The sequence below is a fragment of the Rhinoderma darwinii genome, chromosome 9 (genome assembly GCF_050947455.1).
Source record: "Rhinoderma darwinii isolate aRhiDar2 chromosome 9, aRhiDar2.hap1, whole genome shotgun sequence".
Lineage (NCBI taxonomy): Eukaryota > Metazoa > Chordata > Amphibia > Anura > Rhinodermatidae > Rhinoderma > Rhinoderma darwinii.
The window spans coordinates 89,308,406-89,323,530 of NC_134695.1; the positions used below are offsets into that span (position 1 = coordinate 89,308,406).

The 15,125-nt window shown below is 41.3% G+C and overlaps 1 protein-coding gene across 1 annotated transcript in view; it reads right to left on the minus strand.

The window, feature by feature from the left end:
* SLC7A10 (solute carrier family 7 member 10) overlaps positions 1-15,125 on the minus strand; it is a 47,802-nt gene that overhangs the window by 31,536 nt on the left and 1,141 nt on the right. The gene's annotated exons all lie outside the window — the stretch shown is intronic.

Genomic DNA, 15,125 nt, shown 5'->3' on the forward strand with positions numbered 1-15,125 from the left:
TATACAAAGAAGATGCTCAGGTTATACCAGCATACTCCATATCACTATATACAAGAAGATATATAACTTATACCAGCTGTACATATATAATTATACACAGAAGATGCTCAGGTTATACCAGCATGCTCCATATCACTATATACAAGAAGATATATAACTTATACCAGCTGTACATATATAATTATACACAGAAGATGCTGAGGTTATACCAGCATGCTCCATATCACTATATACAAGAAGATGTATAACTTATACCAGCTGTACATATATAATTATATACAGAAGATACCCAGGTTATACCAGCATGCTCCATATCACTATATACAAGAAGATGTATAACTTATACCAGCTGTACATATATAATTATATACAGAAGATGCCCAGGTTATACCAGCATGCTCCATATCACTGTATACAAGAAGATGTATAACTTATACCAGCTGTACATATATAATTATATACAGAAGATAGCCAGGTTATACCAGCATGCTCCATATCACTATATACAAGAAGATGTATAACTTATACCAGCTGCACATATATAATTATATACAGAAGATGCCCAGGTTATACCAGCATGCTCCATATCACTATATACAAGAAGATGTATAACTTATACCAGCTGTACATATATAATTATATACAGAAGATACCCAGGTTATTCCAGCATGCTCCATATCACTATATACAAGAAGATGTATAACTTATACCAGCTGTACATATATAATTATATACAGAAGATGCCCAGGTTATACCAGCATGCTCCATATCACTATATACAAGAAGATGTATAACTTATACCAGCTGTACATATATAATTATATACAGAAGATACCCAGGTTATTCCAGCATGCTCCATATCACTATATACAAGAAGATGTATAACTTATACCAGCTGTACATATATAATTATATACAGAAGATACCCAGGTTATACCAGCATGCTCCATATGACTATATACAAGAAGACATATAACTTATACCAGCTGTACATATATAATTATATACAGAAGATACCCAGGTTATACCAGCATGCTCCATATCACTATATACAAGAAGATGTATAACTTATACCAGCTGTACATATATAATTATATACAGAAGATGCCCAGGTTATACCACCATGCTCCATATCACTATATACAGGAAGATGTATAACTTATACCAGCTGTACATAAATAATTATATACAGAAGATACCCAGGTTATTCCAGCATGCTTCATATCACTATAGACAAGAAGATGTATAACTTATACCAGCTGTACATATATAATTATATACAGAAGATACCCAGGTTATACCAGCATGCTCCATATCACTATATACAAGAAGATGTATAACTTATACCAGCTGTACATATATAATTACATACAGAAGATACCCAGGTTATACCAGCATGCTCCATATCACTATATACAAGAAGATGTATAACTTATACCAGCTGTACATATATATAATTATATACAGAAGATACCCAGGTTATACCAGCATGCTCCATATCACTATATACAAGAAGATGTATAACTTATACCAGCTGTACATATATAATTATATACAAAAGATACCCAGGTTATTCCAGCATGCTCCATATCACTATATACAAGAAGATGTATAACTTATACCAGCTGTACATATATAATTATATACAGAAGATACCCAGGTTATACCAGCATGCTCCATATCACTATATACAAGAAGATGTGTAACTTATACCAGCTGTACATATATAATTATATACAGAAGATGCCCAGGTTATACCAGCATGCTCCATATCACTATCAAGATGAGCATAATTTATAGGAAACGTGCAATTCTAAAGGAACATTTCTGTGAGCTCTGAAGCTCCTGTCACTTTGTACTTTTAAACATCTCTAATCTAAAGTTTCTCCAATTGGGACCCACTCATCTAAGTCCAGTTCTACATCTAGTTGTTGCACTGAAAGACTTCTACTGAAATCTGTCCATATTAATCTTTGATGTATTTAATGCCATTCAAAGGTAAACTCTATACACCATCATATATGTGAAATGTCTTATTGGATCTTAATTTTAAGGGTTTGAAGCCCTGGGGGATAAAATAAGTGTTTAATCTCCATAGTATTATCCAATATACACCCCGTGAAATACATCAGTGGTATTCTGGATATTAAATCGGTATTGGTGATATAAGCTCCGTCTTGATTCCCCAAATGACCTAGTGCCTGTATTGTAGCGGCTGCTCTCCCAGACTCTGACTTGTGCATGTAACAACATGAACCAGCATTGTGCGCAGTAATCTGACATTCCTCAAAGGTTTTTTTCCTGAGCTTAGGACCTATAAGCGGATTATGGCATGTACAACTGTACAGGTTCCTAAATGAATGTGATCGTCGCTCATTCTTCATGACCATGTAGTAGAGGGGCCACAATGCCATGAACTGCGCACGTGGAAGCGGGATGATTAAGAAACGTAAACTTGGTGTGTAGTATGTGCTCAGGCCTTAAATACACATTATTTTTTCTCCTTGCATTTATTCTACAGATTTATACATCCTGTTGATTTTAGTCCCATATCTTTGCACTCACAGGCACCATTACAGAGCCGTGCATAACATAACAATTGTATGTTGCAGAAAGAATCAAATGTTAAAATAAAGCGACCCTCCAGTCCAAATATAAAATGTAAATGTATAGTCAATCGGCCTGTTGCCCGGCTCCTGAATGATCCGGCCTTCATTCGGGTCCCCCATTTTCCACTTTCCTCTTCCCTTTGCAGAGCTTCTTTGGAAGTCAGAGACACGCCACCCACCCTCTCCACAGCCCTCCAATGTACTAGTGCTGATAAAGTCGGACCCTGTGTCTAGTAAAACCAACATCATCAGCGCTGGTCCATCGCCGGTTAATTTAGGAGCGGGGCAGCAGGTCAAACTTTTTAATTTGGATTGCTTTATGATTTATACCAGGGGTGTAGCTATAGAGGGTGCAAGGGTAGCTGCTACACCCAGGCTTTGTTGCCTGAGGGGGGGCAAAAAACTCCTGTGCCATAAGAAGTTACCAGTATTCTAAATGGCACATGGCAAGTAGGGCCCTGTTAAAGCTGCAGGGCCACAATGAAAAATCTTTTGTAACAAAAACTTCTGAGCTATAATTTACATTTTAGTGCTGCATTATAGCCAGATAGCCACAAAACACTCCTGCTCCCCTCTCCTTTTATTGACCAAAGTTGTTGTGAAGAGTCAGGGCTCTTGCACATGGCTGTATTATGGCTCTGTTTTGTATGGGGCCATAAAAGAGCATCGATAGAGGTGCACGAGCACTCTACTGTACCTATGTATGTCTTCTACTTCACACAGCTTCATATTAAAGGATCTGTACAGGCTCCGTGCACTGCCAAACGGACTCCGTGCCAGAGTGCATCCGTCGAATGTTCGACTGACCGCTATCGTCCCCGACATGCATGTTATTTTAATAGAGCAGAGGTGTAAGAAACAGACACCGCTTTGGCAACACTTCTCTCAGGGAAGTAATAGTATTGGACCGAATGTGAGCTGTCGGATCGATGTTTCCCATGATGGGTGCGAACTGTCTGCCAGGCCCCATAGACCAGTCTTTCTCATCTCCATTTCTCAGGTACCCCCCCCCCAACAGGTTTTTTGGGCAAAGATGGTTAAACACAACAAAATCAGATGTGGGGGCTCCAGGCTAGCTAGAAGTATAAGGAGTGGAGAATTCTGGAATCATCACCCGAATCTGAGTTTTTAGCTCTTGAATGCTTCACCTATAAGCTTTATATAAAATAAGGTTAATATGCCGTTTAATTGTTAGCTGATAAATCCCAATTTAACAAAAGCCAATTTTAAATTAATTTCCAGCTATTTTGAGCTCATGTTAAAACAAATGAAACCCTGTTACTTTTTTTCAAAAGACCTGACCTTCAGAAGAGGCTTAAAAGAAAGAAATATAATTAGTAGCACTGTCGCTTTATATAGAAAAAAAAGAATGTAACAATTGGCTAAATGCCCCTTATTGGCAATGTGTATGGCAAAAAATAGTATATAAAGACCTTTGGCCTAAATGAGATTAGAACCTCGCAATGGCGTTATGTAAGGGCCATTGTTCTAGTTCGAGGAGTGAACATTTCAAACCAACATAATTAACATTCTTCATTTAGTAAATCAGGATATACAACAGTCCTGTCCACAACGTCCGTCAATCACTGGTTTCATTTACACTTGATCCTATTTAATCTTTCTATTGCCTTGTTTTAAATGACAGAAATGCAACCGAAGCTGAAGGCCGGGATCACACACACAGTTTGATGCAGTTTTTGTGGTTGTTTTTGGCTCGTTTTTGTTAGTCAAAGCCAGAAGTGGATCCAAAAAGAAGGAAAGGTATAAAGAAAAGGAATGACCTCATAAGTGTTCCTTCTCCTGCTTGTACTCTCAGTTGTCCACTGGGGGTGCATGGTAAGGTGAGCTTATTCCATCTGTTCACTTGTTGTGCTACTGTGGGGTGGTGTCTGTTGCTGTGGTGCTGCACTTGTGGGGGGACGTGGCCCAGAGCCAAGGAGGCTTGGCTTGGCCCGATGGCATGGGTGCTTTTGGGCCTCTGGGTTGCTCCCTCTGCAGGAGCGGTGCTGCAGTGGCGGTGACCGCCACGCGATGGTGCAACCGATAGAGTAGGGACCCACTTTTAAGAGGTCGCCGTGAAGTGGCAAGTGGGCTTGCATACAATTTGATCAAAATGTTACAAAGAACCTCTTGTTCATGTTTAATAATTTTGCCTAGCCGCAATTGATCATTGTATACAGTGGATGTGCGGTCCATGTCTAGAGTCTCTCTCATTGGTATGATAAAGAAAAGACTGATGTGTCTCCTTTCATTTGTATACACTTTGGTATTTTGCCTAAAACTACATCTAAACTGTGTGGCCCTGGCCTACAGGGGATTGGACAATTTTGCATAAATGGCAAGGAGAGTTCCAAACTCCATCCCCTACTAATATAGATTTTCTTCTACTGTCTCTAGACGGCTAAACACTTCACCTAGGTTTAATATCACTACTCCGTTGCGTAGTTGTGTACACTGGGTTACGCTTAGGTTTACCCTGTTCTTGTAAAATAAAGAGGCTGTTACAACTCTCAAACCACTGAAAAGGGTATATGGAAAATATATACTATTACATTAGAGACACTCATCTAGTAGAACATTTGACCTCCTTTTGGCCTTTAGAACTGCAACAATTCTTCGTGGCATATATCCCACTAGGTGTTGAAATCGTTCTGCAGGAATTTTGGACACACGCGGACAGGATCGCTTCTTGCAGTTGACGCTAAAGTGTCCTCCTGCCATTGGGTATACAGCTGCCATGAAGGGAGGCACTTGGTTGTCCACAATTCTAAGGTACGCCCTACTGTTCAACCATACATCCACAGGTTTCAGAGCATGCATGGTGTGCCAAAAAAACATCCCCCACACCATTACTCCACCTCTACCAGCCTGAACTGTTCACACCTGACCGGAAGGGTTCATCGATTCATGATGCTTGCGCCAAATTCTGACCCTCCCTCCCCTAATCAGCATGATGCAACAGAAATCTGGATTCATCTGACCAGGGATATTTTACACTGCCCAGTGATCCAATTTTTGCGCTCTTTTGCCCCCTGGAGTGTTGCCTTTGTGTTTCTCGTCTGCTGTTCCGTGCTAAGGATCGGCGAGTTGTGCATTTTGACACGTTAGTTAAAGCCCCAGTGTTGGATTTGGCTGCAATTTGCTTGAATGTGCACCGCCTGTTCGCCAGAATGGTTCTTGACATCCTCCTCTGACCCCTTTTGTCGACAACTTGTTGACGTCATCAGGATCCCCTTTCGCTGGATGTTTTTCCTCAAGCACATCATTCTCTGTATACTCTTTACACCGTTGTACAAGAAAACCCCACAAGGTTGGCAGTTAGGGTATGTTCACACGGCCTATTTACGGACGTAATTCGGGCGTTTTTGCCCCGAATTACGTCTGAAAATAGCGCCTCAATAGCGTTGACAAACATCTGCCCATTGAAAGCAATGGGCAGACGTTTGTCTGTTCACACGAGGCGTATATTTACGCGCCGCTGTCAAATGACGGCGCGTAAATAGACGCCCGCGTCAAAGAAGTGAACTGTCACTTCTTTGGCCGTAATTGGAGCCGTTATTCATTCACTCCAATGAATAGCAGCACCAATTACGGCCGTAATGGACGCGGCGTTCAAGCGCCTGCACATGCCGGTACGGCTGAAATTACGGGGATGTTTTCAGGCTGAAACATCCCTGTAATTTCAGCCGTAACGGACGCCCTCGTGTGAACATACCCTTAGGGTATGTGCACACGTAGTGACCAAAAACGTCTGAAAATCCAGAGCTGTTTTCAAGGGAAAACAGACCCTGCTTTTCAGACGTTTTTTGACCAACTCGCATTTTTCGCGGCGTTTTTCGTGCCGTTTTCGCTGCGTTTTTTAAGTCCGTTTTTGGAGCTGTTTTCATTGGAGTCTATGAGAAAACTGCTCCAAAAACGTCCAAAGAAGTGTCCTGCATATAATGTATAGAAGTGTCCCGCATATATTGTATAGAAGTGCCCTGCACTTCTTTTGACGAGGCTGTATTTTTTCGCGTCGTCGTTTGACAGCTGTCAAACAACGACACGTAAATGACAGGTCGTCTGCACAGTACGTCGGCAAACCCATTCAAATGAATGGGCAGATGTTTGCCGACGTATTGTAGCCCTATTTTCAAACGTAAAACGAGGCATAGTACGCCTCGTTTACGTCTGAAAATAGGTCGTGTGAACCCAGCCTTATTGTAATACTGGCTCCGATGACCATGCCTCGTTCACAGTTGCTCAGATCGCTCGATTTTTCCCATTCTAATGTGGATTTCCACTGAAACGGATTCACGGAAAACTTGTTCACTTGATTTTATGCTGCCTCCGTAGTCACGTGTCTAGTTTGCCTACAGGAAAACTTCAATCGTGAACGGGCCGGTGTCTTTAATAAAGCGGTCATTCAGTGTATATCCACCTTTAGAAACCATTTTACAGTTTACAGATCACGCCTACACATAGGGGGGTGTCTGACAACAAACTTGTCGACTGTGTCCAATAACAACCAACAGAATCGTAAATGCAGCTTTTCTGCAGAAAAAAATTTCTATGGTGTTCAAAGAACGACAAATACATCTGCTTCTAATTATTTTTGTAGGACTTTTGGTGTATACTGTATACTTGACTATTAAAATCTACAAAATTAGGCCATGATGCCAATGTAACCTTGCCTACGTTTCATCCCTTTTTAAGCAGACCTGACAAAAATGTTATGTTTTATGTTCTTTGCACATAGTACACTTAGTCGGTCATCTTTTCAGAAGGTTCGTGCACCACGACCTACTATTGTTAGTGATGCTGGGGGTAATATTTGGAGCGGGCTCACCCGTTGAGGCTGCTCCGTACACAGCGGTTGTGAGCTGTGTTTTACAGCTGACAACCGGGACTAAAGGCCAGGAACAATGGTCACGCTTTTCCTGGCTCTTTAACCCCTTAGATGCTGCGATCAAGCACGATTGCAGCATCTAAGGCCCCATGCACACTAAGGTATATTTTTTCCTTCTGTAAATACTGGCGTAAATACAGGTAATTTGTCACACGTATTCGACGCGTATTCCACCAGTATTTACGGACCCGTGCCCGTAAATACGGGTCCATTGTCACCAGTATTCCACCCGTATTTACGGACCTGTTTTCTCTCCACTAGTCGGCAGCCCCTTATCTCTATCAGTGCCTTTCAGGCAGAGTTTCCGCAGCGATTGAAAGTAAAAGAAGTTCATACGTTCCCCGGTCGTTGTCTTGGTGACGTGTCCCTCTTTTGACATCCAGTCCGACCTCCCTGGATGATGCGGCAGTCCATATGACCGCTGCAGCCAGTGATTGACCTGTGATTGGCTGCAGCGGTCACATGGGATGAAACGTCAGCCCGGGAGGCCGGATTGGAGGAAGAAGCAGGGAGTTCTGGGTAAGTTAACTTTTAATACTATTAACTCCAGCGGTAGTCACTGTCCCGGGTGCTGAAAGAATTACTGCCGATCAGTTAACTCTTTCAGCACCCTGGACAGTGACTATCCCCTGATGTGGCCTAGCAACGGTCCCGTAATTACGGATGCACACACGTAGCCACCCGTAATTACTGGAGCCCCATAGACTTCTATGGGCCTGCCCGTGCCGGCCTGAAATAGGATATGTTCCATATTTTATAACGGCCCGGGCACCTTCCCGTAAGCAAACGGGAAGGTACCTGTGGCCAATAGAAGTCTATGGGTCCATAATTATGGGTGTTTTTACGTTCGTGTGCATGGGGCCTTAGACGTTAGAAAGAGGGGGTGCCCCTTAGATCATCGGCCCCCAACGCGATCGGCGGGACGCCAATGGTTGTCATGGCAGCCCAGGTGCCTGTAAAAATGACAACATTCTGCAGTACATTAGTATTGCAGTGTATTGTACCAAAAGGTCCAAGTCTCTTAGGGGGACTAATGAAATGTGTTAAAAAGAGTTAAATAAAGTTTTTAGTAGTGTTAAAAAAAAATATCAAAGTTAAAAAACCCGCCTTTTCCAATTTTTTCCTCTGAAATAATGTAAAAAATATACACAATTGGTATCGCTGTGTCCATAAAAGTCTGACCTATTACATCATACCATTATTTAACGTACACGGTGAACGCTGTAAAAAGAAAAAAATATAAAACACAAATTCACAGTTTTTTGGCCACTTCATATCCCACAAGAAATGAAATAAAAAGTGATCAAAAAGTCTCATGTAGCCCAAAATGGTACCAATAGAAACTAAAACTCACCCCACAAGAAATAAGCCCTCAATCGACGGAAAAAGAAAAAAAGTTATGTCTCTCAGAATGTGGCGACAAAACACAAACTTTTATTTTTAACAATTAGTTTCTTTTTTGCAACAGTAGTAAAACATAAAAAAAACTATATACAATTGGTATTGTCGTAGCCGTATTGACCGGTAGAATAAAGTTAACGTGGCCTTTTTACTTTATAGTGAAAGCCGTAAAAGCGAAACCCATCAAAATATTGAGGAATCGCTGTTTTTTTCCTATTCCACCCCACAAAGTTTTTTTTTCAGTTTCCCAATACATTATATCGTACATTAAATTGTGTCATGAAAAACCGCAACTCGTCCTGCGGAAAACAAGCCCTCGTATGACTGTATTGACAGAAAAATAAAAAAGTTATGGCTTTTGGAAGGTGGGGAGGAAAAGACTAAAACGAAAATCCCAAAAATGGCTGCATCCTGAAAGGGAGAGATTTATTGCTCAAATGAAATGCTTAGTGTGAAGTGCATATTGCACTATGTAGAAAAGAAATGAAATATAATTATCCCACTTCTGAACGGACCCCTTTAAAGGCTTGGCAACATCCAACATACATCTACGTCGGATGTACGGCATTACAATATGGCGTTGTCTCAGGAGCGGGCGTCTGCTGTGTCAAACCGCTGACTTCCACTTGCAACGGCTGGGATTGGAGATAACTCCGACCCCTACCGTTCAACCCCTCAGATGCTGTGATCAATAGCGACCGTGGCATCAGAGTGGTGAGATAGAGGAAGGGGACTCCCTCTGTCTCCCGATTGCCAACCTTTCTAGACTAAATTGCAGGGTACCGATTGGATATCATTGCACCCGGAGGCCTATTATAGACCTCCAGGTCTGCCATCAGTGCTTTAAGCCTTGCCAGAGGCAGAACTTAATTGTAGAGCACAGATAAAGGCAATACATAAGTATTGCAGGGTATTGCACGTGTGATCGCATGGTAAAGTCCCCTAGGGGGTCTAAAAAAACAAAAAAGTTTAGAAATGTTAAATAAAAATTTTAAAAATAGAAAAAAAATAACGAAGTTATAAGACCCCCCCTTTTTTCAATTTTTCACCAAAAACGATGTAAGCAATAGAAAAAGTAAACACAATTGGTATCCCCGAACTATTTTTGAATTTTTTGTTTTTCACTCCCCGCATTCCAAGAGCCATAACTTTTTTTATTTTTCCGTCAATAGAGTGGTGTGAGGGCTTTTTGCTGGAGGAGTTGTAGTTTCTTTTGGTACCATTTATAGTTCCATATAATGTACTGGGGAACTGAAAAAAATTATTTGCAGGCTGAAGTTGGAAAAAACTGCAATTCCTCAATTTGTTTTTTGGGTTTCGTTTTTACGGATTTCACCGTGCGGTAAAAACTTCAGTTTATCTTTATTCTGTGGCTCAATACGATTACGGTGACACCAAATTTATACAATTTTTTTTAAATATTTTACTACTTTTATTGATGATAAACTTTTTGTTAAAAAAAACCCAAAACGTTTTGTGTCGCCACATTCTGAGAGCCATAACTTTTTTATTTTTTCAGCGGTGCAAGGGCTTATTTTTTGCGGGACTAGCTGTAGTTTTTATCGGTACCATTTTTTGGTACATAGAACTTTGTGATCAGTCTTTATAAAAAAAATTTTTGTAAAGTTGACCCAAAAAATGGCTATTTTGGCGCTTTTACATTTTTTTACGGTGTTCACAGTGCGCATTAAATAATGCTATATTATAATAGTTCAGACTTTTATGGATGCAGCAATACCAATTTTGTTAACTTTTTTTATTTTTTACATTACTTTAGAGGGAAAATGGGAAAAGGTTGTTTTTTTTCACGACTAAAAACTTTTTATCACTTTTTTTTTTTTTTACACACTTTATTTTTCCCCCTAGGGGACTAAAGGAATTGCAGTATATCGTCGTTTTTACAGGCTTCTGCTAAGCAGAGGCAGAGTGAAGGCAGCCCTGGGGTCCTTCATTAGGCCCCTGGGCTGCCATAACAATCGTCGTCACCCCACAATCTCACTGCGTGGGGGGGGGGGGTTTAAGTGGGCGATGAGCTGCCGGAGGAGGCCACCCCCTTTTTTTTAACGCCTCAGATGTTGCGGTCGAGATTGATTAAATAGCCAGACACACAAATTGGCTTTCATCAAGGGGTTAAATATCCCTTCTTTCTACCTCTTATATTATGATCACAGTATCTGCTTACTCTTATTAAATTGGGCAAGTTTAAAGTGTCCCCGCTGTATCCAGTAATTGGATGTTATCCTTTTGCTCAAGTGAAATCTGATCTGTAACAATGCTTAAAGACTGCCGAGCACATCCAATTACCACTCCGAGCCCTTGTGGGGACGAGCCACTCGCGTTATAGAAGGCATTACAGATGTGCTCTGGACAGTGCTCTGACCATTATAATACACTGTATCTCTCCTTGCCCTGACACTCTATAAATTACTTCTTTTAGAATGGAAGATTTAGTATAACCTGCAATGGCAATTTATTATGACATTATTATTAGTAGTAGTAATAGTATTATTTATTTATTTTGGTATTTGACAGTCCTAAAAATGCATCACTAAAGGTTCTAACATCTCCGATGCTTTGTATATTTTGTATGGATAGAGTTACAGCTAATAATTTTTTTTCTAATAAAATAAATATTTTATTCCCCTTTATTAGCCAAAGCAGAGAGCCAATGTAAAAAGTGTCTGTTACTCTAAAGGATTTAAAGGGGTTGTCCAGGCACGGACCGGTTTTCATACTGATGACTTATCCACAGGATAGGTCATCAGTATATGATCAGTGGGGGTCTGACACCTGGACACCGCACCAATCAGCTGCTCTGGCTGCCTCCGGGCATCGGATGTTATGCAGTGTTCAGTGCTGGGAGCAGATGGCTCCATACACTGCATAGTGGCCGTACTGCAGTACTGCAACTCTGCTCCTATTCACTTGAATAGAAGCAGAGCTGCAATACAACAACACGGACGCTATATTGTGACCGGAGCCATCTGCTTCCAGCATGGACATCCATTGCCTGGAGACAGCCGGAGCAGTTGATCGGTGCTGGGTCCTGGTTTCGGATCCCCACGATCATATACTGATGACCTATCCGAGCACCATGATACAGCGGCCAGCCGCTATCAGCACCACTAGCGCTCGTCTATACAGTTTTCCAGCACGGCTCAGTGCCTGATGAAGGTCACTTAGACCGAAACGTCGCACTCTGCCACTGGCATTAAAAACAAAAACAAAATAAAAATACCTTTGTTTCAAAATTGGTGTGCCGGATACTCTTTTATATCCGGTGGACAGGTCATCAGCATGAAAAACCGGTCCGTGCCCGGACAATCCCAATATCATACATGGTCAACCATTCCCTTGAATACCGTAGGTGCCATCTAAGACCACATTTCCCCTGGAGCTGATATCAGCTGATCATCCATGTCTTTAAGCATTCCTGTATAATGTGCCTCATTATTATTACTATTAATATTATTATTATTATTATTAGGCATTATTATCCCCTCTTCTGTCAGACAGTGAGAACTTGGTCACACTCCAGCCAGCTATGTCCTCTGGGAACATGAGCAGCCTAGCCAACAGGTCACATAACATCACACGATGAATGAAACTGATAAAGAGCTATTCCAGTAATGCTCTAAAAATTGCAAATAACATAAATGGCGCCTGCATTCTGCTGATGGCACCAGCTGGCAAGCAGTGGGCCGTTTCACTTCTCTGCAACTTTGCAGGTTTCCTTTTGTATTCCTATACACTCAGCTTGCACAGGGAATAAATCTAACATTACTGCAAGCTGTCAGGGCATGCTGGGAGTTGTAGTTCCGCAACAGCTTTAAATGTGGCCCCTACCCTGAGCTTCACTTCTAGCATGCTATTTTTGCACTTTTTCCTCAACATGGAATGATTAGTGTAAATCGCGAGCATGATAATAAGAGTAGCACACTTAGTATTTGATTCTGTCTGTAAGTATCTGCCCCCCCTCCCCCCAACATACTACATTGGATTAATAACTGACAGCCACACAGCTCGAAACAAGCAGCCACACAGTAACTCCAACAACTTGGGTCCTTGCCAGGCCAGATGAAAACTGCAGATTTATGTGATACTGGAGGAAAAATACCTCTCAGAACGTCATGTCCGAGTTCACATCCGCCAATTACTCCCCGGAGATCTGTATTCTTGTGTGGACACAGGGGGCAGGTACCTGGTCCCCACCAACAAAAGGACCAATGACTTATTAATGAGTCGCACACCAAGAAGCCTTTCTGCATTTATTGTTACCCATTCATCCACATCTAATGAAACGTCAAACCGCGGCAAACTTCCTATCGTTTACCTACATCCTTTACCTATAAGTTCTTGTTTTTTATTCATTTTATCTTATTATTCTAGTAAATATAATGTTTCTGAATCAAGTAACATTGAGACACGTATGATACAATTTGAAACATTGTATGTGACAGAAAATGAGTCACAGAATAGTTGCCATGTTTCTTATGCTTTAGTTATACCCAGATAATTTGTACAACTCTATACTGGGACATCAGTCTCTACAGCAACAGAATTTATAGGGTCTTCAATACCACACGCGCACATATCGCGTATAAAGGTATAGGGTAAAGGGGTTGGTGGGTTTCATATAGATGCATGTCATTCACTAGCAAATAAAGTTAACAAAGATAAACACTCTGGGCCAATTCTGCATCACTTCATTGTTCTCAGCAGTTCATATAGGGAATCGCTTAAAAGGGGAAATTCACTTTCTGTTAAGTCCATGCCCACGTCAGGGTTATAGTGGTCATGTGATGTAAGCAACATGACTGCCTCCAGAAGTGAAACATAAAGGGCTTTGCCCATCAGGGACATTTACGGCATATCCACAGGATACGCCATCAATTTCAGATAGATGTGGGTCCCACCTCTGGGACACGCACTTATCTCTAGAACGGGGCCCCCCTAAACCCTGTTCTACCTTTCTCGGTTCCTGCTGCCTCCCGGGCCACTTCGTAATTTCCGGCAATGTAATCCGGAATTGGGAGGCAGCGGGAACTGAGAAATTTAGAACAGGGTTTAGGGGGCCCCGTTCTGCAGATAGGTGCGGGTCCCAGAGGTGGGACCTGCATCGATCTAACATTTATGGCATATCCTGTGGATATGCCATAAATGTCCCCGATGGGCAAACCCCTTTAAAGTTCTTGAACATGATACAAAATCTGCAACCCTTCCCCCCCCCCCAAAAAAAAAAATCATGTAGTATTTTCAAAACTAGTGGTTTTGGGCCCCCCTCAGACTCTAGGGCATAGGAGAGACTGCAACTTCTCCATCCTCTATAGTTACTCACCAATAGGTGAGGAAAAACAACAAAATGTATTGTTTAGAAGCATTCATTTACAGTGATGACTAATGGAGGCTATGTAAGGCATGAAACACTTTTTTTTTAATGATAAAACAATGTACCACAGTGTTTTAAGCAACTTTTAATTTGTTTATTATGACTTTTTTTTTAAACTTTTTGATTTACAGCTTCTATGTATCCGTGATACATAGAGGCTGTATCTTCTGCTCAAACCCGAATCCGTCAGCTCAGCAGAACTGACGGCTTTGGTGACAGCAGGTCCTGTGTGTCTCTGACACACAGGATCCAGCTGTTATTGACTACATCTAAGTTATGAACTTAGATGTAATTGATAACAGGTGCATCATGTGTGTCAGAGAAACACTGAGCCGCTGTCACCGAAGCCATCAGTCTTGCTGACCTGATAGATTCGGGTTTTAGCGCAAGATACAGCCTCTATGTATCACGGATACAGAGAAGCTGTATATCAAAAATTAAAAATACATTGTTTTATTAAAAAAAGAAAAGAAGTGTGTTCAAAGGTTGACATAGCCTTTAAACACCTCACAATGGCTGTCCCTTTATCAGTTAGCGAAAAATTAGATTTTTAGTCTGGGCAGATGACCAGTACAGGTAGAAGTTTGAATGTGGTGTCTTGCAGCAAATTTCAGAACTACAAAAAGTAAATGTAAGAGTTTTCTTTAAATTACCCCGACTAACCCTCAGAATGGATTGGTGTTGACCATCAATGGAGAGGTGACCATGCATGTGCAGTCATTCTCAATTGAAATTGCACAAACCTCACTTGGACTAAACTACCTATGGCCACTTCTCCATTGGTTTTCTGTACCAGCCCATTCACAAGATTGGTGGAGGACCCAAGGATCAGACTGTC